The sequence below is a fragment of the Cricetulus griseus genome, chromosome 2, assembly GCF_003668045.3.
Source record: "Cricetulus griseus strain 17A/GY chromosome 2, alternate assembly CriGri-PICRH-1.0, whole genome shotgun sequence".
Classification (NCBI taxonomy): domain Eukaryota; kingdom Metazoa; phylum Chordata; class Mammalia; order Rodentia; family Cricetidae; genus Cricetulus; species Cricetulus griseus.
Genome location: NC_048595.1, coordinates 398,997,506 through 399,023,534, shown reverse-complemented (window position 1 = coordinate 399,023,534; position 26,029 = coordinate 398,997,506). Strand labels below are relative to the sequence as shown.

The window sequence follows — 26,029 nt, the reverse complement described above, 5'->3', positions numbered from 1 at the left end:
CAAGAGTGTGTCAGGGTGTCCCTGCATGGAGGCCTGGAGAGGCCATTGAGTAAAGCTGTGAAAGAGAAACCTAGATTGTCTTGGAGACTTCAAGATGTTAGAGATGCCAGAGCCATGGGACACCTGCTGAGGAAAGCTGCTAACAGGGAGTGGAACCAGCACAAGAAAAAGAAGTGTGTTACAGTCAACAAAGCTGAAAGGAGTTGGAGGTCTGAAGAGAATTTTGACATCAGACAGAGCTGCAGAGTTTGGAGTTTGCGCAGCTGGTTTTTGGTCTTGCTTCAGTCCAGTATGCCGTCACTATTCTCCCTTCCCTACGTTTTGGAATGGTAATGTATATGCCGTGCCATTATATGTTGGAAGTATCTGATATGCTTTTTGGTTTTTATTTTATAAGAGATTATGGTTAATAGATTGTATGAGTCTCAGAAGAGACTTTGAACTTTGGACTTTTAAACATTGTTGAGACTGTAATAGACTATGAGGACTTTTGAAGTAGGACTGAATACATTTTTACATTATGATATGGCTACAAGTCTTTGGGGGCCACAGAGTGAAATGTGGTAGTTTGAAAGAAAATGACCCCCAATGGAAGTGGCACTTTTAGGAAGTGTGGCCTTGGAGTAGATGTGGCCTTGATGGAAGAAGTGTGTCACTGTGGAGGCAGCCACATTTTTAAGCATCTTGAGTATATCAAAATAATCACAAGGAAGATATCTAGGCCACATATTAATATTCTTCTGCTCTGTAACTTCTTGACCCAGGCACTCATAGTTTAAATCACACTCAGCACTACTGTCTTCCATGTTCCTACTAGGATGACACATTAAGCTATACTTAAAGTGTTCAACTTCTTTTCTTTTTTTGCAGATTTTTTTATTTGAATTAGAAACAAGATTGTTTTACATGACAATTCCAGTTCCCTCTCCCTCCCATCCTTCCCTGCCACCCCCCCCAACTAAAACCCTACCTATCACACATCCTTTCTGCTCCCCCTGGATGGTGAGGCCTTCCATCAGAGTCTATAATATCTTTGGTATAGAGCCTAGGCCCACCCCCGTGTGTCTTGGCTCAGGGAGTATCCCTCTATGTGGAATGGGCTCCCAAAGTCTACACCTATGCTAGAGCTAAATACTGAACTACTACAGCAGATCCCATAAATTTCCAAGGTTTCCTCACTGAAACCCATGTTCCTAGGGTCTGGATCAGTCCCATGCTGGTTTCCCAGCTACCGGTCTGGGGACCAAAAGCTCCTTGTTGTTCAGGTCAGCTGTTTCTGTGGGTTTCACCAGCCTGGTCTGGACCCCTTCGCACTTCACTCCTCCTTCTCTGCAACTGGATTCCAGTTCAGTTCAGTGATTAGTTGTGGGTGTCTGCTTCTACTTTCAACTTCTTTTCTAATCCACAGTCCCAAGGTCCATATTCCTTCAAACAAAAGCATGATCAGACCTATTACAACAATACCCCACTCCCGGTACCAACTTCTGTCTTAGTTAGAGTTTCTATTACTATGAAGAGACATCATCACCACAGCAACTCCTAAAAAGGAAAAGTGTTCAATTTGGGTGGTTGGCTTACAGTTCAGAGGTTTAGTTCATTATCATCATGGTGGGAAGCAAGGCATCATGCAGGCAGACATGGTGCTAGAGCTGAGAGTTCTACATTTCTCAGGCAACAGGAAGTAGTTTGAGGCACTGGGTAGTGTCTTGAGCATATGTGAGGCCTCAAAGCCCACCTCTACAGCAACACACTTTTTCTGATAAGACCTCACTCACTCCAACAAGGCCAGACCTCCTAATAGGGCCACTTCCTTTGGATGCCATTTTCTTTCAAACCACCACACTTTGGGAAGCAGCTATGCCCACCACCTCATCACTAACTCATACAGTTGTTTTTTTTTTTTGCTTTGATATCCCATAACTTAAATAACATGCTATAAAAATAGCAATTCTTGGGCTAGAGAAATGACTTGACCATTAAGAGCACTGGCTGCTCTTCCAGAAGACCTGGGATAAATTCCCAGCACCCACATGGTGGCTCCAGTTCCAGGCAATCTAGCACCCCCTTCCGGCCTCTACAGGTACTGGCATGCATGTGATGCACAGACATGCTTGCAGGCAAAACATAATAAAATTTAAAAAAAAAAAAACAATATTTAAGCATCTTAAGTCTACAGTTCCTAAGTTGAATGAAAAGGAACAAACGAGAGGTGAAAACAATCAGGCAGTGGTGGCGCAGGCCTTTGATCCCAGCACTCGAGAGGCAGAGACAGATGGATCTTTGTGAATTGGAGGCCAGCCTGGTCTACTGAGAGAGTTCCAGAACAGGCTCTAAAAAGCTACAGAGGAATGCTGTCTGGAAAAAACAAAAAGAAAGAAGGAAAGGAAGGAAGGAAGGAAGGAAGGAAGGAAGGAAGGAAGGAAGGAAGGGAAGGAAAGAAGAAGAAAGGAGAAGAAAAGAAAAGAAAAGAAAAGAAAAAGGAGAGAGGTGCAAACAAAGATATCTGCTTACTATACATACGCCCATCCATCTAGACCTAGATAGATATGCATGTGTACAAGATAAGAACTTGAAATAATTACAGTCCTCCTGTCTGCAACTGCTACTTATAGCTACTATATTCCATTCCTGCTTCATATTCCTTTTGACTTCAGAAAGTACCACAACTGGTCATAGTTGTTGCTATTTGTTGTATGTGCTTCCTCACAAGTATGTGTGTACATATGGAGGGGACCAGAGAAGGATCCATGTGTTCTGCTCCATCACTCGTCACCATATTCCCTTGACACAGGGTCTCTCACTGAACCTGGTGCTAGGTTGCCACCCAGTGACTCTCTAGTCTTCAACCCCCACAGTGTTGGGTTATAGACATGTAACCAGCCACATCAAGTTTTTTATGTGGGCTCTGGGTATTTGAACTCATATCCTCCTACTTCACAGCATGCTTTCTTGTCCATTGAGCCATCTCCCCAAAACTTACAATTCCTAAAGCATCTGGGCCATTAGTATAGCCTGGCCTGGATAGGCTGTTGTGGTTTCCCACTGATCTTAATCACTAGGCATAGTGTAAAAAATGAGACACCCCAAGGTCTCTTATATTCTAGACATACTTTTTCTTAACATCCCTTGTTGAGTGACAGTCCAGTTTATCCCATGGTAGGCAAGATCAATCACCTCAAATGGCATGGTAACTTTGTTTTTGCCTGCTGATTCAGAGGCATAAGTGGCAAGTGACCAGTTACATTTTTAACCTCCAATCCAATTGAACTAATTGCTATGCTTCTCAGTGGGATGTATGTAGATAAGGAATATATTGCTTCTAAAATCCTAACAGATATGTTAGGCATTGTGCTTTTGCCCACCTGTAGTAAGGGCCAGGTAACCAACTTAATCCTTTAGCTTAAAAGGACTATTCCTGTATACCCTATGTAGTGAGTCCCTAGAAATTTTACTGAAATATAAGGCCCCTGCATTCTTTTAAAGATTTATTTACTTGTTATGAATACAGTGTTCTGCCTGCATGTATGCCTGCAGGCCCGAAGAGAGCACCAGATCTTATTACAGATGGTTGTGAGCCACCATGTGCTGGGAACTGAATTCAGGATCTCTGGAATATTATCCGGTGCTCTTAACTGCTGAGCCATCTCCCCAGCCTCAGGCCCCTGGATTTTTCCCCAGTTTCTCCCTGCTGTCTACCATGCAAACGTCTTATTTATAAGTTTTGAATAGTTTTCTATTTCTTTCTCATAAATTCAATCAACAGAACATAACATCATCAATGTAATCGGTGGGCATGATTTACTCCCTGAACTTGGGAGGAATTCAAGGTCACTCACAGTTGCATGGCGAGTTCAAATCAGCTTGTAATTTATAAAACTCCGCCCAAACAAACAAACAAAAGATCCTCTGAACTAAATTATAGCATAAGGTTTGAGAGCTGCTGTTGTGGGATAATCTTTCTGTACACTGTGAAGATGTGTCTCTGCCTAAGGCACCTTCCAATTGGTTTAATAAAGAGCTGAATGGCCATTAGGTAGGCTGGAGAGGATAGGTGGGACTTCTGGGGAGAGAGAGGAACTCTGGGAAGAAGAGAAGCAGAGAATTTGCCAGTGAGATGAAGAAGGAATCGAACATACAGTATAGAGGAGTGGTAACAAGCCACATGGCAGCATGTGGATTCATATAAATGGGTTAATTTAAGTTATAAGAGCTAGTTGAGGACAAGCCTAAGCTAAGGGTAAGCTTTCATACTTAATAAGAAGTCTCATGTCATTATTTGGGAGCTGGTGGTCTAAAGAAAATCCAACTATAAGCTGGTACGCAAGTTCATATACTACCACATCCTGCTCCACTCCAGGGATGAACCTGACTAGGACAATAAGGGAATAAAGAAAACATAAGGACACACAGACATGCTGGGGTCTGGTGGACTAGGCTGTCTGATAGAGAAGCTGCAGTACTCTGGAGTATGGTGTGTTTATTACATACAGTTAGTTGAACAGGGAGGTGGGGTTATTAAATAGAGCTGAACAAAGAGGCAGGCTTTCAGGTGCACAGCCGAATCAAAGACATAGGTTTAGCTAATCTCAGTAGGGCAGCAGTCTTCTTGCCACAAATATCCAGGCAGAGAAAGCTACAGTAGACATTCCCTGCACACATTGTCAACATTTACACACAGACCAAAAGGCTTTGCCATCTTTCTGAGGTTCACTCAGGGAAGGGTTTGCCATTCCCATGGGACTTAGGCATTGGGGTCCTTGACATGGCTGTGCCCATATCAATGGCATATCTTACTCCCTACAATATAACCCTGAGGTAGAGGTAGAGTACATTACTAGCCTCGCAAGCAATCTGCTTGCTGAGCCAGTAGCTACACAGCAGGTTCTGGATAAATTTTCATTTTCCCAGACGATGAAGTTGTATTTGGTATAGCAGTTACAACTGGCATCAACACCTGGTTAAACTTGCAGCCATCCCCTGCCATTCTCTTCTTCGGAGGCCAACTGTTTTTGATTGGCAGCACCATCTCTATAATCCTTCCAGAAGTTCGGTGCTCCATTTGACTTGTGATTTTTCAAAACAAAAGTTCTGGGTTCTTGTGGCTTCCATTTGGCATGTGGTGTGTGTGTGTGTATTCCAGGGTTTGAATTTGGAGCTCTGAGTGTGCTCCATCACTGGACTACATCCCCGGCTTCTCCACTTTCCCACCATAACCATCCTCAATTCACAGGTCAGGGAACCTGCTGAGAATATCTACTCTAAATATATATTCTCAAAATGGGGAAAAATAACCTGAAGACCATTTTAGAGACCCACTAGATACATAACGAGACCTGTCTGTCCTAGAGCTCCACTGATCACCTCACCTCCATAAGCCCTAACTCTGACTGCTGAGCCACAGTGACATTTGGTCCTCCTAGAATCAGTGTCAGCCTAGAAACAGTGTGCAGTAGTCTCTAAAGGTCTTCTTATTCCCCTTTCCTCAACATATAGTTACCCTGGTAAAGGTCATTCGTTTTTCTGATAAAACTAGAGAAAAAGATCAGAAGCATAAATTTTTGCCACTGTCCGGGGACTCTCCATCATTCAAGGGGGTTCTGGGTCTATAAACTAGCTCAGGTCTGGGGATTAATTGGGGGGCTATGATTTCTTATGACTCAGGCTAGACTTTTGCTCATTTCTGCATATACAGATCAAATAAGAGAGTCTGGATTTTGGAGGCTGGCAAGGTGGCTTAGCAGACAGATATGTGTGTTACCAGATCTTATGACCTGAGTTTGATCTCACAGCCCTCATGGTAGAAAGAGAGAACTGACTTCAAAAAGTTGTCCTCAGGCCGGGCGTTGGTGGCACACACCTTTAATTCCAGCACTCGAGAGGCAGAGGCAGGCGGATCTCTGTGAGTTCGAGGCCAGCCTGGTCTCCAAAACAAGTGCCAGGATAGGCTCCAAAGCTACACAGAGAAAAACAAAACAAAACAAAAAAGTTGTCCTCAGACCTCCATATGTGTGCCATGGTACAAACAAACAAAATGGAAAAAGATATTTTTGTAGACTTCCTATCTATTTCACTTTTAGGAATAATGGTCAACAAAGTTTCATGAGTGTACACACACATAAAACCTAGCAAACCACAACAGATCAAAGCACAGAGCTGTGGGGCCCAGCCCCAGCTAAGACATCTACATCACAGCTCCTGCTGTGGGATCATTGCAGAAGATGGGGGTGGGAAAATTGTAAGAGACAGAGGAACATGGGTGTAGTCAGAAACTACAGAAGTAAGTCAGAAGACTTACCAACATGGCTGTCTAAACAAGACCCAGAAGACTTACCAACATGGCTGTCTAAACAAGACCTGGACAAGGGCAACACCAATAAACATGGTAAAGTGGAAGGGGGGATCCCAGGATGCTTCAAACATAGATGAAGAATTACAGGCAACCAAGGAAAGCTGAGAGCACGAGGAATCGTCTTCCCCAGAGAAGAGTGCTCCAATTGGTTATCTAGTACCAAAAACATTCATTCAAGTAACATCATGCAGGCTGAGCAGGTAATATTTATGTATTTAGGAGAGAGAGAGAGAGAGAGAGAGAGAGAGAGAGAGAGAGAGAGAGAGAGGTTAAAGAGAAAAGAGGACTTTGGTAGGAGAGATACACAGGAGGGTTTGAAGGGAGGAAAAGGAAGAGGGTAATAATGCATCATCTCAAAAACTAAATGGCTTTTTTATTTTTGGTTTTTTGAGACAAGGTTTCTCTGTGGCTTTGGAGGCTGTCCTGGAACTAGCTCTTGTAGACCAGGCTGGTCTCGAACTCACAGAGATCCACCTGCCTCTGTCTCTGCCTCCCGAGTGCTGGGACTAAAGGCATGCACCACCACCGCCTGGCTCTAAATGATTTTTTAACCATACCAAATTTTATACTTTAGATAGATGTAGTTTAGTTTATATCAATTGTTGAGAAGCTTCCCCAAGCTGTTTCACCCCAAATAAACACACAAAGACTTAAATTAATTATGAAACTGTTGACCAGTGGCTTGGGCTTCTTATTGGCTAGCTCTGTCTTAATTATTAACCCATTTCCATTAATCTAAGTATTTCCATGTGGTCTTGGTTTACCGGAGAATGCCTCATGCGTCCTATCCTGCTGGGTATACATGGCGACTCTGTCTGCCTATATTTCCAAGAATTCTCCTCATCTTCTAGCCCCACCTATCTTCCTGCGTGGCCAATCAGTGTTTAATTTATCAACCAATAAGAGAAACATATATACAGAGGGACATTCCCCATAAATCAATTATACCTCAATAGATCTAAAAAATATACTTTGGTTAGGATGTAAATGGATATAAAATTATATTTTTATAGTTTAATGTATTTTAATAGCAAGGACACAGAAGACAGCAACATTAAAAACATGTACTTGCATGTAGGACAACTCAGTTAGAAAAGTACAGTGAATGGATGGAATCTACTGTATGATAAAAATGCTACAAACACCATTTAGTTGCCGTCAATAAGAAATTTACTTATTTAAAAAAATCCAAATGCTGTCGTTGTCCAGAAAATTTTAACAGGTTTATTTATAATTGTTATAAAGTTGAACTGTTGAAATGTGTTCACTGAAACATTTTGCTTGCATTAGTGCTTTACATCTTGCATTTATATTAAAAATTCACATACAAATGAAAATGGAAAAACTGCCAATAACTGATTTCTGTCCCCTATTTTTCCACTCGCAATCATATACTTAGGTACCTTTTGGCCCCATGGAAAAAAATATCTAACATTCAGAACTACTGATAACAGGAAGAGGAAAAAAATTTTTGAGAATGAAATGTTTCCCCTCATAGTGGACTCTTAAGCACGTTCTCCGAGTATGCAGCATGCTAGCTGGATATCTTTTAGCGTAATTGTTACACGTTTGGCGTGGATAGCACACAGGTTGGTATCTTCAAAAAGGCCAACCAGATAGGCCTCACTTCCCTCCTGCAAAGCACCAATAGCTGCACTCTGGAAGCGCAGATCTGTTTTGAAGTCCTGAGCAATTTCTCGAACCAGACGCTGGAAGGGGAGCTTGCGAATCAGAAGTTCAGTGGATTTCTGATAGCGTCTGATTTCACGGAGTGCCACAGTACCAGGCCGGTAACGATGAGGTTTTTTTCACCCCTCCAGTAGAGGGCACACTCTTGAGAGCAGCTTTTGTAGCCAGTTGTTTCCTGGGTGCTTTACCACCGGTGGATTTGCGGGCAGTCTGCTTTGTACAATCCATGGAAAGAGCACCTCCTTACTTATTCCCCTTCTCCTTCTGCTGGAGCTCGGCAAGCCAGAGGCGGCGCTGGAGTTAGAGAGCGACGGCGGTGTGGCGACGGCTGCGAACACCTAAAATAAAAATATTGATAAATGATTTTAACAATTGGATTTGGGCACAGCCTTACCCACTAGTCATTCACCTCATTTTGACATATAGAGTTGATACTTATCATTGCTGTGCATGTTTTACATTTTTACAACATATGTGAAATTCGGATCTGGAGAGATAGCTCAGTGGTTAAGAACATTGGCTGTTCTTTCAGAGGACCAGGGTTCAATTCCCAGCACCCACATGGCAGCTCACAACTGTCTGTAACTACAATTCCAAAGGATCTGACACCCTCATACAGGCATACATACATGGAGGCAAATCACCAATCAATGCTCATAAAATAAATAAATTGTAAAAAAAAAACATGAAATTCATAAACTACAATTCTATAAAAATACATGACATATCACTCTGTACACTTTTATTCAATAATTATAACTATACCATTTTTGTTTTGCTTTGAGTCTTGCTTTTTTAATCAGACTAGTCTCAAGCTAGTCTCAAACTCACAGCTCGGCTGTGATGGTGCACGTCTTTAATCCCAGCACTCAGGAGGCAGAGGCAGGCATATCTGTGAATCCAAGGCCAGCCTGATCTACAGATTGAGTTCTAGGACAGCTAGGGCTACACAGAGAAAACCTGTCTCGGAAAAACAAAACAAAAACAACCCCAAACCCTCACAGTAGCAGGTTTTCTTGTACTGCCAGCCCCAAATCATGACATGAAGACTTATTATTAATTATGAGTGTTCACTCTCAGTTTAGGCTTGTTTCTAACTAGCTCCTTTTTTTTTTAAATTTAAATTAACCCATTTCTATTAATCTAGGTGCTGCCCTGAGGCTCATTTACCTCATCTTTGTACTGTCCATCCTGTTTTCCTGCTTCCTCTGTTTCTGGCTAGACCCCTACTGGCTGACACCCAAGCTGGCTGGCTGGCTCCTCTTTTCTCTCTGCCTGCAAGCCCCGCCTATCCCTCCTCTGCCTAGCTATTGGCTGTTCAGCTTTTTTTTGTTGTTGTTGTTTTGTTTTGTTTTGTTTTGTTTTTTCGAGACAGGGTTTCTCTTCTCTGTGTAGCTTTGTAGCCTATCCTAGCACTCACTCTGGAGACCAGGCTGGCCTCAAACTCACAGAGATCCGCCTGCCTCTGCCTCCCGAGTGCTGGGATTAAAGGCGAGCGCCACCACTGCCTGGCCACTGTTCAGCTTTTTATTAGACCAATCATGTTAGGAAGACAAGGTGAAACAGCAACCTATCTTTATGTAATTAAACAAATGTAACATAAACCAAAGCAACACACCTTTATATAATTATACAAATGAAGCGTAAACAAATGCAACACATCTTTACATAGTTAACAATTATTCTGCAACACAAATGCAACACATCTTTACATAGTTAAACAAATATTCTGCAATGCATCTTTACATAGTTAAACAAGTATTCTATTCCACACTTCACAGCTCAGATTATTCTCCCAATTCAGCCTCCGAAGTACCTGGAATTACAGGTGTGCCACCAAACACACCAAGCACTTATATTTTGTTTTTTTCCTCATCTTGCTTTTTGACTCAATGATGTTTTTTTGTTGTTTTTTTTAGATGGATCCAAGTAGATAAATGCAAATGTAAGGTAGACCATTTTCCCAGTGAGAAACAGTTGAGTGTTTTCTTATTTCCTTTATTACACTGAAATGAAGCAATGAACATTATCAACATGTCTCTCTGTGAACATGTGAATGTTGGATTCCTCCATAGAAAATAACTAGGTCCCAGAACTCAGGGAGGCAGAGGCAGGTGGATCTCTGTGAGTTCGAGGCCAGCCTGGTCTACAGAGTGAGTTCCAGCTAAAGCTACACAAAGAAACTCTGTCTCGAAAAAACAAAAAAGAAAGAAAAGGAAGGTAGGAAGGAAGGAAGAAAAGAAAGAAGGAAGGAAGAAAGGAAAGAAGGAAGGAAGAAAGGAAGGAAGGAAGGAAGGAAATAACTAGGTAATATGGTGTGTGGTTTGTGTAGCATTGGTTTTATCGACTGTCATTATTTTCTGTGCCAACAAAGTAGCTGAACCAACAATTCCTCTAGTTGCATCCTTCTAACACTGACTATACTTGTTTTTATTGCCAAATATTATATTGTAGGATCTTGTACTTAAACTTCCACTTTCCTAATTACTAACTTTTAGGGATTTCTGGGAACCCAACCCAGAACCTGGCACATGCCAAGCAAGTAGTCTACTACAATGACCATGTGAAACATTCAGCTCTGAGCAGCTTTTATGTATAACCACATGAATTTCTTCTTCTGTGAATTCTTTATCTTTTGTTGGGGACACTCAGATGTGGAGGTCAGAGGTCAACCTCAGATGTTGTTTAGGAGCCATCCATCTTGGTTTTCAAAAATATATATATGGTATGGCACACATACTATTGTGCCTGAGTCACAAGGATCTCCAAAGAGATCAGGGAGACAGACCACCCAGGCAAATGAATGAGGTTTATTAAATTGTCTATCCTACCAAGGGAGGGACCCTATCTAGCAAGCTGACGCTGCAGCCTCCAGAGAGGGTGAAGAAGTTTCCTGTCTACTGCTAGGTTTTAAAGACAAAAATTACAGGATTGCATCAGTAGGTACGGGTTGGTTTCTGGTTGGTTGACATTTGGGAACAATCAGGAAATTTTCTCAAAGTCATATTTGGGCATGAAATTCCTGTGTACCAGGTATTCTCGTTGGTCAGTGCTGAGAGGGAACATTTTGTGGTTTCTATGGCTTTGTCTGGAGTTTCTTTTGTGGCCAAACAGTTCCCAGGAACCAAGTACCTGGGGGGGGGGTAGTCTGGAGTTTCTTTTTGTTTAGTTTTGGCCCTAGGCTCCGGGAGGCCAGAGGATCTGGAGTTTCCTTGTGTTACAGGCCTACATGACTGTTCTGTAGCCTGTCACAGCTTCTAAAGCAGGGGCTGAGTGAGGGTCTGGTCTCTTCATTCCTAGAAGTGAAGCCTTTTAGTTTAGTTTACCCCTTTCAATACCATTGCACATGAGCAGAGGTTCTAGGACAACTTTTGGTGAGGTCCTTTCATCTTTACGAGGGTCCTAGGTATAAAACTCAGGTTGTCAGGCTTGAGTGGCAAGTACTTCTTGTACCATCTCGTCAAACCATTCCATCTCTTTAAAGTTTTACTTTACATCTATCTATCTATCTATCTATCTATCTATCTATCTATCTATCTATCAGTGTGTATATACATGTGTGTGTTTGCATGTTCAGACCTCTTGCAAATGCCATGGCTAGAGAACACCTTGTGGGAATCAGTTCTCTTATGCCACCAGGTGGTTCATGGGGATTGAATTCCCACCATCTGACTTGGCAGCAAGCACCTTTACTCACCAAGCCATCTCATTACTGCACATATACTGGTCAGAAGACAACTTACAAGAATTGGTTCTCTCCTTCCACCATGTGGGACTTCCATCAAACTCAGGTCATCAGGTTTGGTAGCAAGTGTCTTTACCATCTTCTGCCTCCCAAGTGATTCCCCCAACCTCCTCTTTGGAAACAGGGTTCCTAAGTGGGACCTGGGCTTGTCCCGTATCCACCTGTCTCCACTTCCCAGCACTGCTATTATAAGCAAGTGCCTCCAAGACCATTTTATGTAACTAATGCAAGTGCCAGGGAGGAAACAGGTTCTCTTGCTTGTGTGGTGAGTAATTTTTTGTTTGTTTGTTTGTTTTTGAGACAGGGTTTCTCTGTGTAGCACTATGCATGCCTGCCTGTTCTTAGGGGGCGGGGTCAGCCAGGTCTAAGTCCTAACAGTGTTGCCTCACAAGTTAGGGTTAAAGCAAGATTTCAAAATAAATACATGTCACTCTCAAGTTAGGATCAAGTAGGAAGGATACATTTACAAAGGTATGGGGGTGGTCTTTACAGGACAACCTGGGATAGTAACTGCACAGTTTTTCTTGTCCTGAGAACAAAATTCCAGGTAGATACAAACATCTTCATGAGCTTACATTCTGATGTGAAGAGACAGATGAACATTAGCAAATACAGCATGTCAGACAGTGTGAGTACTGGGGAATCATGAGGCAAGAAAAAGAAAACAGTGAGGAGATATGAAATGTAGGGTGCTCAAGGAGTGATTTCCCTGAAGGGAAATCAGGGTTAGACAGGTTCTATCTAGCTAGGGTCCTGTGATCACTATATCAATCTCTTGCAAGGGTGATGTCCCCAGTGATCTAATCACCTTCCTTTTAGCCCCTCCCCTCAAAGGTTCCACCATCTTCACCATCCTTCAGGACCAAGATTCTAGGACACTGAACCACAATGAGGACCACAGAGAGAAGTCTGAGGGAAGGGAAGGTTTCATTTGAAAATGCTAAGTGATTTGAGAGCTGTGGTTTGATGAGGGTAAGTGGCAATGCCATTGGTGAGGACTGGTGACAACCCCATGATTCTGGATATGTTCCACAAGTATCCTGTATACACGTTTGCTAACCTCTACAGGATTTTCTGATGATGAGTGTTTGAGATAGACATTGGTGGTGATACTAAAAGTCTTAGCCTAAAAGCAAATGGGAGGAGTTGGTGAGGTGGTATGATGGCCATTTTTGGTTATTATCAACTTGACTACATCTGGAATTAACTAAAACCCAAGCATCTGGCACATCTGTGAGGGATTTTTTTCTTGATTGAGTCCTTTGAGGTGAGGAGACCCACTTTTAATCTGGACCATACCTTCTGCTGGCAGCCTATATAAAGGACTAGGAAGAAGGAAGCTGTGGTAGCTTGAATGCAATTGGCCCCCCATAATCTCATAGGGAGTAGAACTATTAGGAGGTGTGGCCTTGTTGGAGGAAGTGTGTCACTCTGGGGGTGGGCTTTGAGGTCTTATAGATGTCCAAGCCAATATCAATGACCCAGTCTACTTCCTGTTGCTTTCTGATCAAGATGTAGCCAGCACCATGTTTGCCTGCACGCTGCCATGCTTCCCACCATGATGATAATGGACTAAACCTCTGAACTGTAAGCCACCATCTCAATTAAATGTTTTCCTTTATAAGAGTTGCTGTGGTCATGGTGTTTCTTCACTGAAGATGGAGGTTTCTGTCCTGCCAGGGTACACCGCTCTTCTGTCCCAAATAAGCACACAGAGACATATTAATTATTAAACTGTTGGCTGATGGCTAGGACTTCTTATTGGCTAGTGCTGTCTTAATTATTAACGCATAACTACTAATCTATGTATTTCCACATGGCCTTATCTTACCAGAGAACGCCTGGCGCATCTTATCTTCCCAGTCTCTACATGGCATTTCCTCACAGTGTCTGTCTGTCCCGCATTCTCCCTCATCTCCTAGCCCTGCCTATCTTCCTGCCTCTACTGTCCAATCAGTGTTTTATTCATCAACCAATAAGAGAAACATATATTCAGAAGAACATCCCCCATCACAACTAAGACAGAGAACTTTTCTTTTTGCCTGCTTGCCTTCACTCTCAATGGCACGTTTATCTTGCTCCTGAGGAAGGAACTACTTCTTCAGGATCCCAAGGCATTCTGAGACACTCAGCCTTGTAGACTGAACAACTATTAGATTCTTGGACTTTCTGTCAGAAGACAGCCACTGGGGGACTAGTAGGAGCACAGCTTATAGGCCACTCTAATAAATCCTTTTTATGCATATAGATTCATTCTATTAGTTCTGTTCCTCAAGAGAACACTGACTTAGTGGGTGGAGTGCTTGCCACCAAGCAACCTGAGTTTGATCTCTAAGACCCACATTGTAGAGAGAGAGCTAACTCTGAAAAGTTGTCCTCTGACCTCCACACATGTACCATGGTACATGAATAACACCTCCTTGCCTTGTCCCAATGAATAAATATGAAAAAAAGCCCACAAAAAATAGGAGGGAAAAATAAGAAAACAATTGGAAGCAGTAGCATTAGCAAAAATGGTGAAGAACCCTCTAAAAAACATCTATGGAAGTAATAAAATTGTCAGGATCAGCTTTTAAATTAAAAAATAAAAGTATTATTTTTGGTAGAAGGATACATACCATGGTGAACAGGTAACGGTTGTGAGTTCTGTGGAATCTATCTCAGATCATCAGGCTTGTGTGGCCAGTGCCTTTACTTGCTAAGCAATCTTGCTGGCCCTGTAAGGATCAACTTTTTCAGAATTTTGGAAATTAAGCTGGATGTGGTGGCTCATACCTGTAATTCCAGCACTCAGGAGGCCTGGGCAGGAAAACTGTGAAACATTCAGAACAGCCTGAACTACATAGTAAATTCTAAGCCTGTCTGTACTAGAGAGTAAGACCCTATCTCAAAAGTGAAAATAAAACAAACAATAAAAGCAGAAAGTTTGGAAAATATCCAAAGGTTTACACCCATGAGTGTTTATTCAAAAAAATGGAAGATGTTAATAAGAATAGTGAGTTTGCTGGTCGGTGGTGGCGCACACCTTTAATCCCAGCACTCAGGAGGCAGAGGCAGGCGGATCTCTGTGAATCTGAGGCCAGTCTGGTCTACAAAGCAAGTTCCAGGAAAGGCTCCAAAGCCACAGAGAAACCCTGTTTTTGGAGAAAAAAAAAAAAAAAAAAAAAAAAAAAAAAACAGTGTGTTTTGAGGCATTTTAACATTCCTTCCATCTTTCTTCCTCCCAAGTTCTGTAGGAGCTTTGAAAACCAACATCCTGAAGCAGATGCAATGAAAGCCAGAGGCTTGGCAGCCCTGAGAGGGATAGAGTAGGCTCAAAGTTCCTTCAAAGCCACGTTTACAGTAAGCTCATTGTTTGATCTATTTAGTGGCTTCTCGGAAGATCTACCTTAAGGGTTTCAGTGTTCATTGCAAGGAGCCCTAAAACAGTTTTTCACCAAACCAGCAGCTTCAACTGCCACATTTCTATCTTCAGCTCTTTGTTGTTTCCCTTGGCTAAAAAATGCACTAAGTTGCTTACCTCCAACTTTGAAGCATTTGGCAAATGGCGGCAATGCCGACTCACCAGAAACATACACCTGATTTCCAATAACAACTACAGCAATCCTGTATTAGAGTGAAACTACCTTCTTCTTCTTGCCATATGGATAGCAACAGTAATAAAAACTGGAACGGAGCAGAACCAGGCCCTGCTGGCAGAGTTGCTCCAAAAGAATGCAGAGATCAGTAACCATGACAGCTGCTGAAGTAACTCTTTCAAAACCAACTCAGGATCATGCCAATTCATGTCAACAGCCCTTCGTACCCACCCATCCAAATACAACATGCCAAAGAAATAGAATACACGTGAAATCTGAAAAAGAGGTTATTTTTATTTGACTTGCAACCTGCAGAGAGCAGATGTTGTTTATGGACTGTGGGGAGTGGAGGAAGTCCTGAGTCAATGTGTGTTGCCAACACGGGGCACAGTCATGTCAAGGATCCCATAGCCTCAGACCTGTGGTAAAGTGGTAAAACCTTCCCCCATGCCAGCTCAGAAGACTGAAAAGACTTCCTCTGGTCCATGTGTAGATATTAATAGTATGTGCAGAAAAGGTCCACCACAGATTCCTCCCCCTCCAGAACCCAAGACTGCTCCACTATAGAAACTGCTACAGAGATTAGCTAAACCTGCCCCCTAGATCCAGCTGTATACCATAAACCTTGACTCCTTGTTTATCTGTAAGTTGATATTCTGACTCTTTGTTCAGTTGTATACACCTCTATGTTCAGCTGTATGTTAATAAACACGCTGAGCTTCTTTCATCAGAGAACCCAACCCACTGGATTCCAGATTTTCCAAGTGTGTGTTTGTCTTTTCTTTATTCCCTCGCTGACCTGGAACCATGCTGGACATGGCAGGGACATTTGTCTAAACTATGAGAAGTAACTATTTAACATGTTGGCATTCTGTGATGGTAGATAACAATGGGGGCAAAGGATAAGTTAGTTAAAATGCTTACAAGGAAACGTGAGGGATTGTGTTATCTGTATGGGGCTTTGGAGAGTTTTGGAGATGTTCCTGGGGATCTAGAACAAACACCTACATTAACTATGTGCCTACTCAGGGTTGTGTGTGGGGGCAGGAAAGACCGGAGGAAGTCTTACTTTCTTACCATCAAACTTGAGGCTCTATCCAGACAGGAAGTGAAGTAGTATAAACTATCTGGCTGGAAATTGAAAGCATGCCTCAGCAAGTACTGAGTCCCTTGGCAAAGACCGAGTGACTTTTGGTTCTATGCATTTAAGGAAATCTCTGTGAAATAAGTCGTTGACCACCAAGCTCACTGAGCAGAGAATTCAGTAGGCATAAACATGAAATAATGTTTAAAAACATTCATGCAAAGAAAATACGGATCCCACATAATTTTTAAAAAATTAAAAAATTAGCCAGCACCAGGTGGTGGTGGCGCACGCCTTTAATCCCAACACTCTGGAAGCATAGACAGGTAGATCTCTGTGAGTTCGAGACCAGCCTGGTCTACAAGAGCTGGCTCTAGGACAGCCTCCAAAGCCACAGAGAAACCCTGTCTCGAAAACCAAACCAAACAAACAAAACATTGGCCAGGCATGGTGGCACATGACTTTAATTCTAAAGTCTTGAACGAAGAATTTTTGTTTGGTTTCTCTGTGTAGCTTTGGAGACTATCCTGGCACTCGCTCTGGAGACCAGGCTGGCCTCGAACTCACAGAGATCCACCAGTCTCTGCCTCCCGGTGCTAGGATTAAAGGTATGCGCCACCAACGCCCGGCACATGAGACAGGGTTTCTTTGTGTAGCCATGGCCATCCTGGAACTAGTTCTGTAGACCAGGCTGGGCTCAAACTCACAGAGATCCACTTACCTCTGCCTCCTGAGTGCTGGGAGTAAAGGCGTGTGCCTGTCATTCCTTGGGAGCCTTCCATCTTGTTTTTTGACACATGAACTCTTATTGGTTGAAGCTCACCTAGTAGACAACACTAGTTAGCCAGAAAGCCCTGGGACTCCTGTCTTCTGTTCTCTGGCACTGAGATTGTAAGTGGGACACACACCTTGCTTTTTTACATGGGCCCCAGGGACCTTCGGTTTTTGTGCTTGTAGGGCAACACTTGACCAACTGAGCCCAAAGACATTTTTATTTTTATTTTAAATGTTTTTTTAATTTTTATTTTATTTGTATTGGTGTTTTGTCTGTATGTATGTCTCTGTAAGGGTGTCAAATCTTGGAGTTACATACAGTTGTGAGCTGCCATGTGGATGCTGGGAATTGACCCAGGTCCTCTGGAGGAGCAGCCGGTGGTCTTAACCACTGAGCCATCTCTCCAGCTCCAACATTTTTATTTATTTATTTATTTATTTATTTATTTATTTATTTATTTGGTTTTTTGAGACAGGGTTTCTCTGTGGCTTTGGAGGCTGTCCTGGAAGAGCTATCTTGTAGACCAGGCTGGTCTCGAACTCACAGAGATCCACCTGCCTATGTCTCCCAAGTGTTGGGATTAAAGGCGTGAGCCACCACTGCCCAGAAAGCCCCGACATTTTAAAGTAAAAGAAAAATAAAAGAAAGTTTCACTAGCAAATTGTTAAAGGGTTCTTTCTCTGCCTCCTGTCAGAGATGTGAACTGTATAATGTGAACTGTTCTGCACTGCTATGCCATTCCAACTATGATGGACTGACATCCCTGAGATCATGAACTAGAATGTACGCTTCCTGCTTTAAGTTGTTTAAGACACAAATCTTGTCACAATGCTAAGAAAAATAACACACTGAAGCAGTGAAGGTCTTTGCAGAAGCTATGCAAAGCAAAGCTGCCAGGATACAAGTACAGTCAACTCCATGAGAACAGACCTCAAGGGAGATTCGTAGAAATGCCCTTGAAATTGAAAGCAGCTCATCCTAAGCTGACAGTTCCTCACTGGCTGTAGTAGGATCAACGGAATAAAGGGGGACAGAAGTACTAGAGGTATGCAAACAGGAATGTCCTGAAGAACACCTTCTTTCTACACCATTCCTTCCCAGAATAAATGTAGGCACAATGCACACTGGGGACCTGAAGTGTGACAATGGCACAGCTTCTGATGGCACTTGTTGCTAGACCAAGTCTATATGGCTTACTATTCAAACTCCAGTACTCAGAGGGAAGTGGGTCAATAGAAAGAAAATCAAATTTATTCAAGAGCTGACCTTGAGAAGATGGAGAGGGTAAGCTGCTCCATTTCTGGGCATTGAAGTAGTACTTACTTATTATTCACTTTTGTTTTCTTTTATGCGTGTGGGTGCTTTGCCTGCATGTATGTCTGTGCACCACTTGAGTGCCTGGTATTTGCAGAAGAGGACATCAGATCTCCTGGAACTAGAGTTTCAGATGATTGTAAGCTACCATATGTGGGCTGGAAATCAAGTTCAGATCCTCTAGGAGAACAGGCAGTGCTCTTATGTTACTGAGCCATTTCTCCAGACCTGGGGCAACTACTTATAATAGCCTGAAATATTAAATTAATGTAGATGCACATAAGAAATGAATGGATAAAGAAAATGTGCTGTACATACACGATGGTGTTTTAATCTGCCATAAAGAAGAATGAAATTGTGTGATTTTTCAGGAAAATGGGTAGAACTGGAGATCATCACATTAAACAAAATCAGCCAGACTCAAAAAGAAAAGATCACATTTTCTTTCATTTGCAGAATCTAGGCTTAAATGCATGTATGACATGAAGGCAGGAGACTCATTGCACGAAGAAGGGGACCCGAAGGGAAGTGGGGAGGGGACAAGAGATGGTAATGAGGGAAGAAAGACAAATATAATATGCAGAATCTAGATTTAACTACAAACATACAGATATATGAATGACGTAATAGCAGAAGTGGGGATCACTACTGGGGATGGAAAGGACTAGCGGGAGGGGAGACAGGAACAGATGATGATATGCATGTATGAAAATGGTGCAGTGAATTCTTTTCTTTTCTTTTTTTGAGACAGGGTGTCTCTGTATTGCTTTGTAGCCTGTCCTGGAACTTGCTCTGTAGACCAGGCTGGCCTGGAACTCACAGAGATCCACCTGCCTCTGCCTCCCAAAGTGCTGGGATTAAAGGCGTGCACCACCAATGCCTGGTGGTGCAGTGAATTCTAACTAGATAAAAATTAAAAGCTCCATCTTGGAAAACTCTGGTCCACAGTTGGGAAAGAATTTTACTTGGTATGATGTACATTCCAAAGGTTCTCATTCTTTAGGTTGGCCATGTTTATGCAGCTATGATGAGGTGCCTGGGGTAGACAATGTAAAGAAGGAGTAGTTTGTTTTGACTTCCCACCTCTCAACACTGCTGCACTAGGGACCAAACACATGAGCCTCACAAAGATTGTCCACATTGATCGAAAGTAAATGTCTACATGATTCAGATGAAACTGTAAACTTTTGAATAGATGCATAAATGAGTCATTTGGATTGAGTAAAATAGTTTTGTGAGAAGGATATGAATATTTGGAGGTCAGGACACAAAGCTGTTGTTTAGATACTTAGGATGTTAAGGTGGGAGATCATAAATTTGAGATCATCCATGGCTATATATTGGAACCCCGGATGAAAAACCCAGGAGAATAATCACAACCATGAATGGAAACTAGGAAGGTAATTGAAAAGAGTATATTTTGTCTAGTGTAGTTAGGTATGCCTATAGTCTTAACTACTTGGGAAGCTGAAGAAGCAAGATCCCATGTGCCCAGGAGTTTGTAGCCACTCTAGACAACATAGCCTATCTCAAAAAAGAAACACAAGAGTCAGGAGTATTAGCACATGACTGTAATCTTAGCTCTTGGGGAGTACATGTAGAAGGACTAAGAATTCAAGGTCATTCTCTGCTACAGATAGTGTTCAAGGCTATCCTGGGATAACCAAGGGCCCATCCCCCCCCAAAAAAAATATATAAAGAGTCCACAGGATATAGAAAGATCACTCAATAATTAAGAATTCGTTCTTCTCTTCCAAAGATTCAAGTTTGCTTTCCAACATCCATATCAACTGCCCTTGACCCAGCTATAAGGGGCTTGATGCCTTCTTCTGGCCTCTGCAGACACCCTTACATGTGTTCTTTACTCACACAGACGTAAGTAAAAAGAACTTTTTTTTTCCTAGACAGGTTTCTCTGTGTAGCCCTAGCTGTTCTGGAACTCATTCTGTAGACCAGGCTATCCTCCAATTCAAAGGTCCGCCTGCCTCTGCCTCCCAAGTGTTGTGAGTAAAGGTGTGTGCCACCATGCCCAACTAAATAAAAGTAAATCTTAAAAGAGTATACAGTAGGGGCTGGAGAGATGGCTCAGCGGTTAAGAGCACTGGCTGCTCATCCAGAGGTCCTGAGTTCAATTCCCAGCAACCACATGGTGGCTCATAACCATCTGTCATGAGATCTGATACTCTCTTCTGGCATGTAGGCATATATGCACACAGAGTACTGATACCTAAAAAAGTACATAAATAAATAAAAAGTTTTTTAAAAAGTACATAGTAAATGGAAATGGCAAAAGCACTTCACTATTACTTGGTTACTAAAATGAGAGCTGGTAAGGGGCTGGAGAGATGGCTCAGAGGTTAAGAGCACTGGCTGCTTATCCAGAGGTCCTGAGTTCAAGTCCCAGCAACCACATAGTGGCTCACAACCATCCATAATGAGAGCTGGTGCCTTCTTCTGGCCCGCAGACATACATGCAGACAGAACACTGTATACTAAATAAATATTTAAAAAAAGTGTTGGTGAGGATGTGGAGAAATTGGAACATATATTGTTGGTAGAGTACACAAAATGGTATAATTGTTTTAGAAAATAATTCGGCAGTTTCTAAAAAAATTCAAAACACAGCGGTTGGAGAGATAACTCACCTATTAAGAGGCCTCTTCCAGAGGCCATGGAGTAAATTCCCAGCACCCACATGGTAGTTCACAACCATCTGTAACTCCAGTTCCAGGGGATCCCAAGTCCTCTTCTGATTGCCTATGCACTGCATGAACACAGTGCACAGACATACATGCAGGAAAACATGCAGAAAAACCACTCATATACATAAAAATAAATAAATATCTCTTTTTAAAGTTAAAATACTGTCTCAGTTAGTTTTCAATTGCTGTGACAAAACACCTGACCAAGGCAACTTACAAAAGACAGTGTTTAATTGGGCCTCGTGGTTCTAGTCCAAGACCATCATAGCAGGGAGCACGACAGCAAGCAGGTTAGCAGGGATGGAGCAGTAGCTGAGAGCTTACATCTTGATTCACAAGTACCAGGCAGAAAAAGCTAATTGGGAATGGTATGGGCTTCTGAAACCTCAAGGCCTGCCCTCAGGGACACATCTCCTCTGAAAAGATCATACCTCCTGATCCTTCCCAAACAGTTCCACCAACTGGGGACCAAGTATTCAAACATATGAGACTATGAGGGACATTCTCATTCAAACCACTGCAAAAACAGACTTATTATATGACCCAGCAACTATACTCCTAGGTATTGGAAGCAAAACGTAGTAAGTTGTTCAAATGTTCAAAGCAACATTCATAATAGGCCAGAAGTGGGAGCAATCTAAAACTATATTATCCGGTGAATGAATGAGTAATCAGAGTATGGAATATCCATTCAGTGGGATATTATTCAGTCATTAAATAAATGAAATACCAAGACACATTATCATATGAGCTTTCAAATATTATGCCAAGAGAAGTCAACTTCAAAAGGCCACATATTGTAAGATTTAATTCATATATAAAAAGTGCTTAAAAGGTTAAAAGAGAGTAGACTAGTGGTTGCCTGGAGTTGGTGGGGTAAATAGAAAGGGACTATTAGTGGCTATAGGGCTACTAGGGGTTTCCTTTAGGGCAATGAAAACATTTTGGAATGAGAAAAATGTCATAAATAAGTAATTGGCTGCTTTAAAATGAGCGTCTACCCAACAGGTAGGTGTTCTTGGTTATCAAGGTTGGTTTGGGAGGCCCCAAGCTTACTGCAGGGATTCCTGGACCCATCATTCAGTGAAGTTTCCTCAGGGTAAGAATGATTGCTATCAGTTAGTTCCATGGCACTCTGGAGTTTAGTACTAGAGAGAAAGTGTCTTTGAAGACTTCACCCCACTCTATCTTCTGATGCAGAGAATGGCAGTGTTTTCACCAGCACTCCAAAGATAGAGACAGGAGGATCAGATATTCAAGGCCCTCCTTGGACACACAGTGAGTTTGGGGCCAGCCTAGGATACATAAGATTCTGTCTGAGCTGGGTGTTAGTGGCACATTCCTTGGGAGGCAGAGGCAGGAAGATTTCTGAGTCAGAGGCCAACCTGTTCTATAGAGTGAGTTCCAGGATAGCCAGGGCTACACAGAGAAATCTTGTATTGAAAAACACACAAATAACAACAAAAACAAAAAACCAATCAAGCAAACAAATAAGACTCTATCTCAAAAACAAAGAGAGTAAATAAAATGGCTTGTTAGGTAAGTATGCTTGCTGCTAAGCCCAACAACCTTATTTTGAGCCCCAAGATCCACATGGTAGAAGGATAAAACTAACTAGATGTCCTCTGATGTCACATGCATGTAGTGTAGGTCACAAACCTGCCATCACACATGCACATCACATACACTAATAATTAATAAAATTTAAAAAGAAAAAACAGTGATGTATTGATTCACCAACATTGGGAAAAGGGCTTATGTGGGAGAGAAAGGAGGGATTTTGTTTTGGATATAGTAAATGTGAAATACTTAGTGGACATCTTCATGGATTTGTTAAGTGGGCAATTGGAGATATCCACCTGCAGTTCAAAGGAAAGCTATAGATTGCAGACATAAAATTGGGGAAAATAAATACACATTAACATTTAGAAGAAGACATGGAACACAGGATTCATAAACATTAGCTATTATATGTCCAATCCTTCTCATCTGAACTGTGATGCCATCTCTGTTAGACACAACTTTCCTTATCTACTGAACCTCAGTTTCTGCCACAGCATTCCCTAATCTAAAGATTAGAACAGAATAACTTGGAAGCTAACAGTGTCTCATTTCTCAATTTACAAGTATAATAGTATTTTTAAAACCTACTCCTCTTTTGCTATCTAGGGAACAGTCACCTGGATTATTCTGCCATTCAGAGGATGCTAAGAAGCTAGATAAGATCACAGACAGGAAGTTCAGGAAGCTGAGAAACAAAGACCTGCAAAGGGCCAGGTCTGGTGTGGCACACCTGTAATCCTAGCACTTTGGACAGAGGCAAGGGATGAGAAGCACACATTCTAGATCCCCTACATAGCCAGACCCTGTCTCAAAAATGAAAAAAGAGGGTGTTGGGTGTTGGTATTTAGCCCCGTGGTGTACTGAAAGGCCATGGGTGCAGTGCCTAGCACTAAGTGGAGGAAAGCTTCAAAAGGAGAAGGGAATCCACCACCAGCTGGTTCTTCTGCCCTACTCCAGCCAAATGCTGAGCAGAGGCTATGGCCACCACAAAGCTACCATTAACTATAAAGATGAAAACACAACTAGTCGTCTTTCTGGAACCATAGAATCCCTTAACTTATTAGTTCTACTTATAATCTGTTCCATTATTAAGTTTTTATTCTTACCAAAACACAAAAAAAAGTCTGCCTCTTCCTCATGATAATTTATTATTATTCCTATTTTTGAAGACACGGTCTTTCTGTGTAGCCTTGGCTGTCCTGGAACTCTCTCCGTAGACTTGGCTGGCCTCAAATTCAGAGATTCTCCTGCCTCTGCTTCCCAAGTGAGTGCTGGGGTTAAAGGCATGTACCACCACTGCCTGCCTATTTTTTAATGTAGTTTTTACATTTGATGTTCTCCTAAAAACCTTAGGGTTGCTTCTTAATAATTCAACTCCTCCCAGAGCTACACAGAAAAACCATGTCTCAAAAAACAAACACAAAATAATAATAGTAATAATTCAATTCCTCAGGCTGGAGAGATGACTCAGCAGTTAGGAGGACTGGCTCTACTTCTAGAGGACCTGGTTTCTATTGCAGCCTCCACAGGCAGACACCATGTACATACAAGGTGCACAGACAAAACAATTGGCTCAGTAGTTAATTCAAGTACTTAGGAGGAAGTTGAAGCAGGAAAATGAGTTCCAGGACAGCTTGCAAGACCCATCTCAAAAGAAAAAAATTGCTTTCTCAAGAGGCCTTCTCTTAAAACTAGCAGTAGTTTCTTCCCCTTTTAGAGTTGTTTTCTGCCATTACCCCGAAGCACTCTTTATTTTTTTGAGACGGTGTGTAGGCTTTGGAGCCTGTCCTAGAACTTGATCTGTAGACCAGGCTAGCCTGGAACTCACAGAGATACAACCGCCTCTGTTTCCCAAGCACTGGAATTAAAGTGTGTGCCACTACCACCAAATGTACTTACTGATTTATGACCTAGCTCCCCTTTACCTCTAAAATAAAAATTCTGTCAGAGGAGGACTAGGTCTGTCTACACTTCTCCATATACACATATATAGAATGTGCTGGTGGTGTTTTAGTAAAAATACTTGCTGGGTAATAAATACATATTTAGAAAATTTTTGCCATGCTGTGCAGACTCCAACCTAAGGCTTCCCACTGAGCTACACTAAGAGTCCTACAGTGCTTTGGGTATGTGTGTGTCGTTCATGGGGTTGTTCAAGAGAAAAGAGGACAACTTCTGCTGTGGTTCCTCAGAGCTGTCCCCCTTATTTTTGTTGTTCATTTGTTTAACACAGGATTTCTCACTGGCCCAGAACTTGTCAAGTAGGCTAGGCTGGTGAGCACCCATGTTTTAACGTGGGGTCTGAGGATGAAATTTAGGTCTTATGCTTGCAGGATAAGCACTTCAACGACTCAAGCTGTCATCTCAGCCTTTCCTTTGTGTCATAACAAATATGAGTAAAATGGGATTGCTAGCCCATTGTATAGCCTCAGAGAAATATCTCACCCATAGGCATTGGATTTGTAGAAGAGAGCGCTGACATGGTAGAGCAGGTGGACTGTCTTTTTCCAGTGGATTCTCTCCAGTTTCACGGCTACAGGCATTTAAAACTACTTTGACATTAAGGAAATACTGACCCTGAAGACGAGTAGCATCAACCGGTATGTAGTTTCTAACCCTACGAGATGGTTCGACAACCTAAATTCAATCCCCTGAACACCCAATAGGAAGGGAGATCTCCCGTTCTCTGACCTCCACCGGCGCCCCACTCCACTCCCTGCTAACAGACAAGTGTAAGAACGTTTATTATTCTTTAAAGTAGTGTCTGGAGTTGAACTCTTCTCCCAACTCCCCCTCACAACTCCATCCTACCGCATGCAACCAGACACGGGACAGAGGTGATGATCATGTTCAATGTAAAGAAGAAAATAAAAAGCAGTCACCTGTTTGGGACGCTGAAACCCCGTGTAACTTGCTTCATACAACTAGTCACCAGCGTGGATGGAGCCCTGAAGACCCTCCGTTTGCTCTGACTCCCTTCACGCTCCTTTAACCAGGGTGTCTGTCATCTTTTCACAGCTGCCAGAGATAACCTCATTCCCTTCTTTTGCTCCGCCTTGGGATCTCCACACCTAGGGACAACCGTAGATCTCCTCGCCGCTTCCTCCCTCCCCATCGTCACCCCCCGATTCTGCAGCGGGACACGTGTGAGCCGTGTGTACAGCACTCGCTCAGCCTTCCACTCACGCCACGCTCGCAGCAAGCCCCGCCCCCCCGCCCGGTCCCGTTCC

General features: G+C 42.4%; 1 long non-coding RNA gene and 1 pseudogene across 1 annotated transcript; both read right to left on the bottom strand.

Annotated features, from left to right (window-relative positions):
- Nucleotides 1–7,553: 7,553 nt before the first annotated feature.
- LOC107977169 lies at nucleotides 7,554–8,357 on the bottom strand (annotated as a pseudogene).
- Nucleotides 8,358–13,418: 5,061 nt separating this feature from the next.
- LOC118238417 lies at nucleotides 13,419–26,015 on the bottom strand. Its single transcript, XR_004768646.1, has 3 exons — nucleotides 25,682–26,015; nucleotides 14,402–14,500; nucleotides 13,419–13,477 (listed from the first exon to the last, which is right to left on the bottom strand). It is a non-coding gene; the product is annotated as an uncharacterized LOC118238417 (long non-coding RNA).
- Nucleotides 26,016–26,029: the final 14 nt, after the last annotated feature.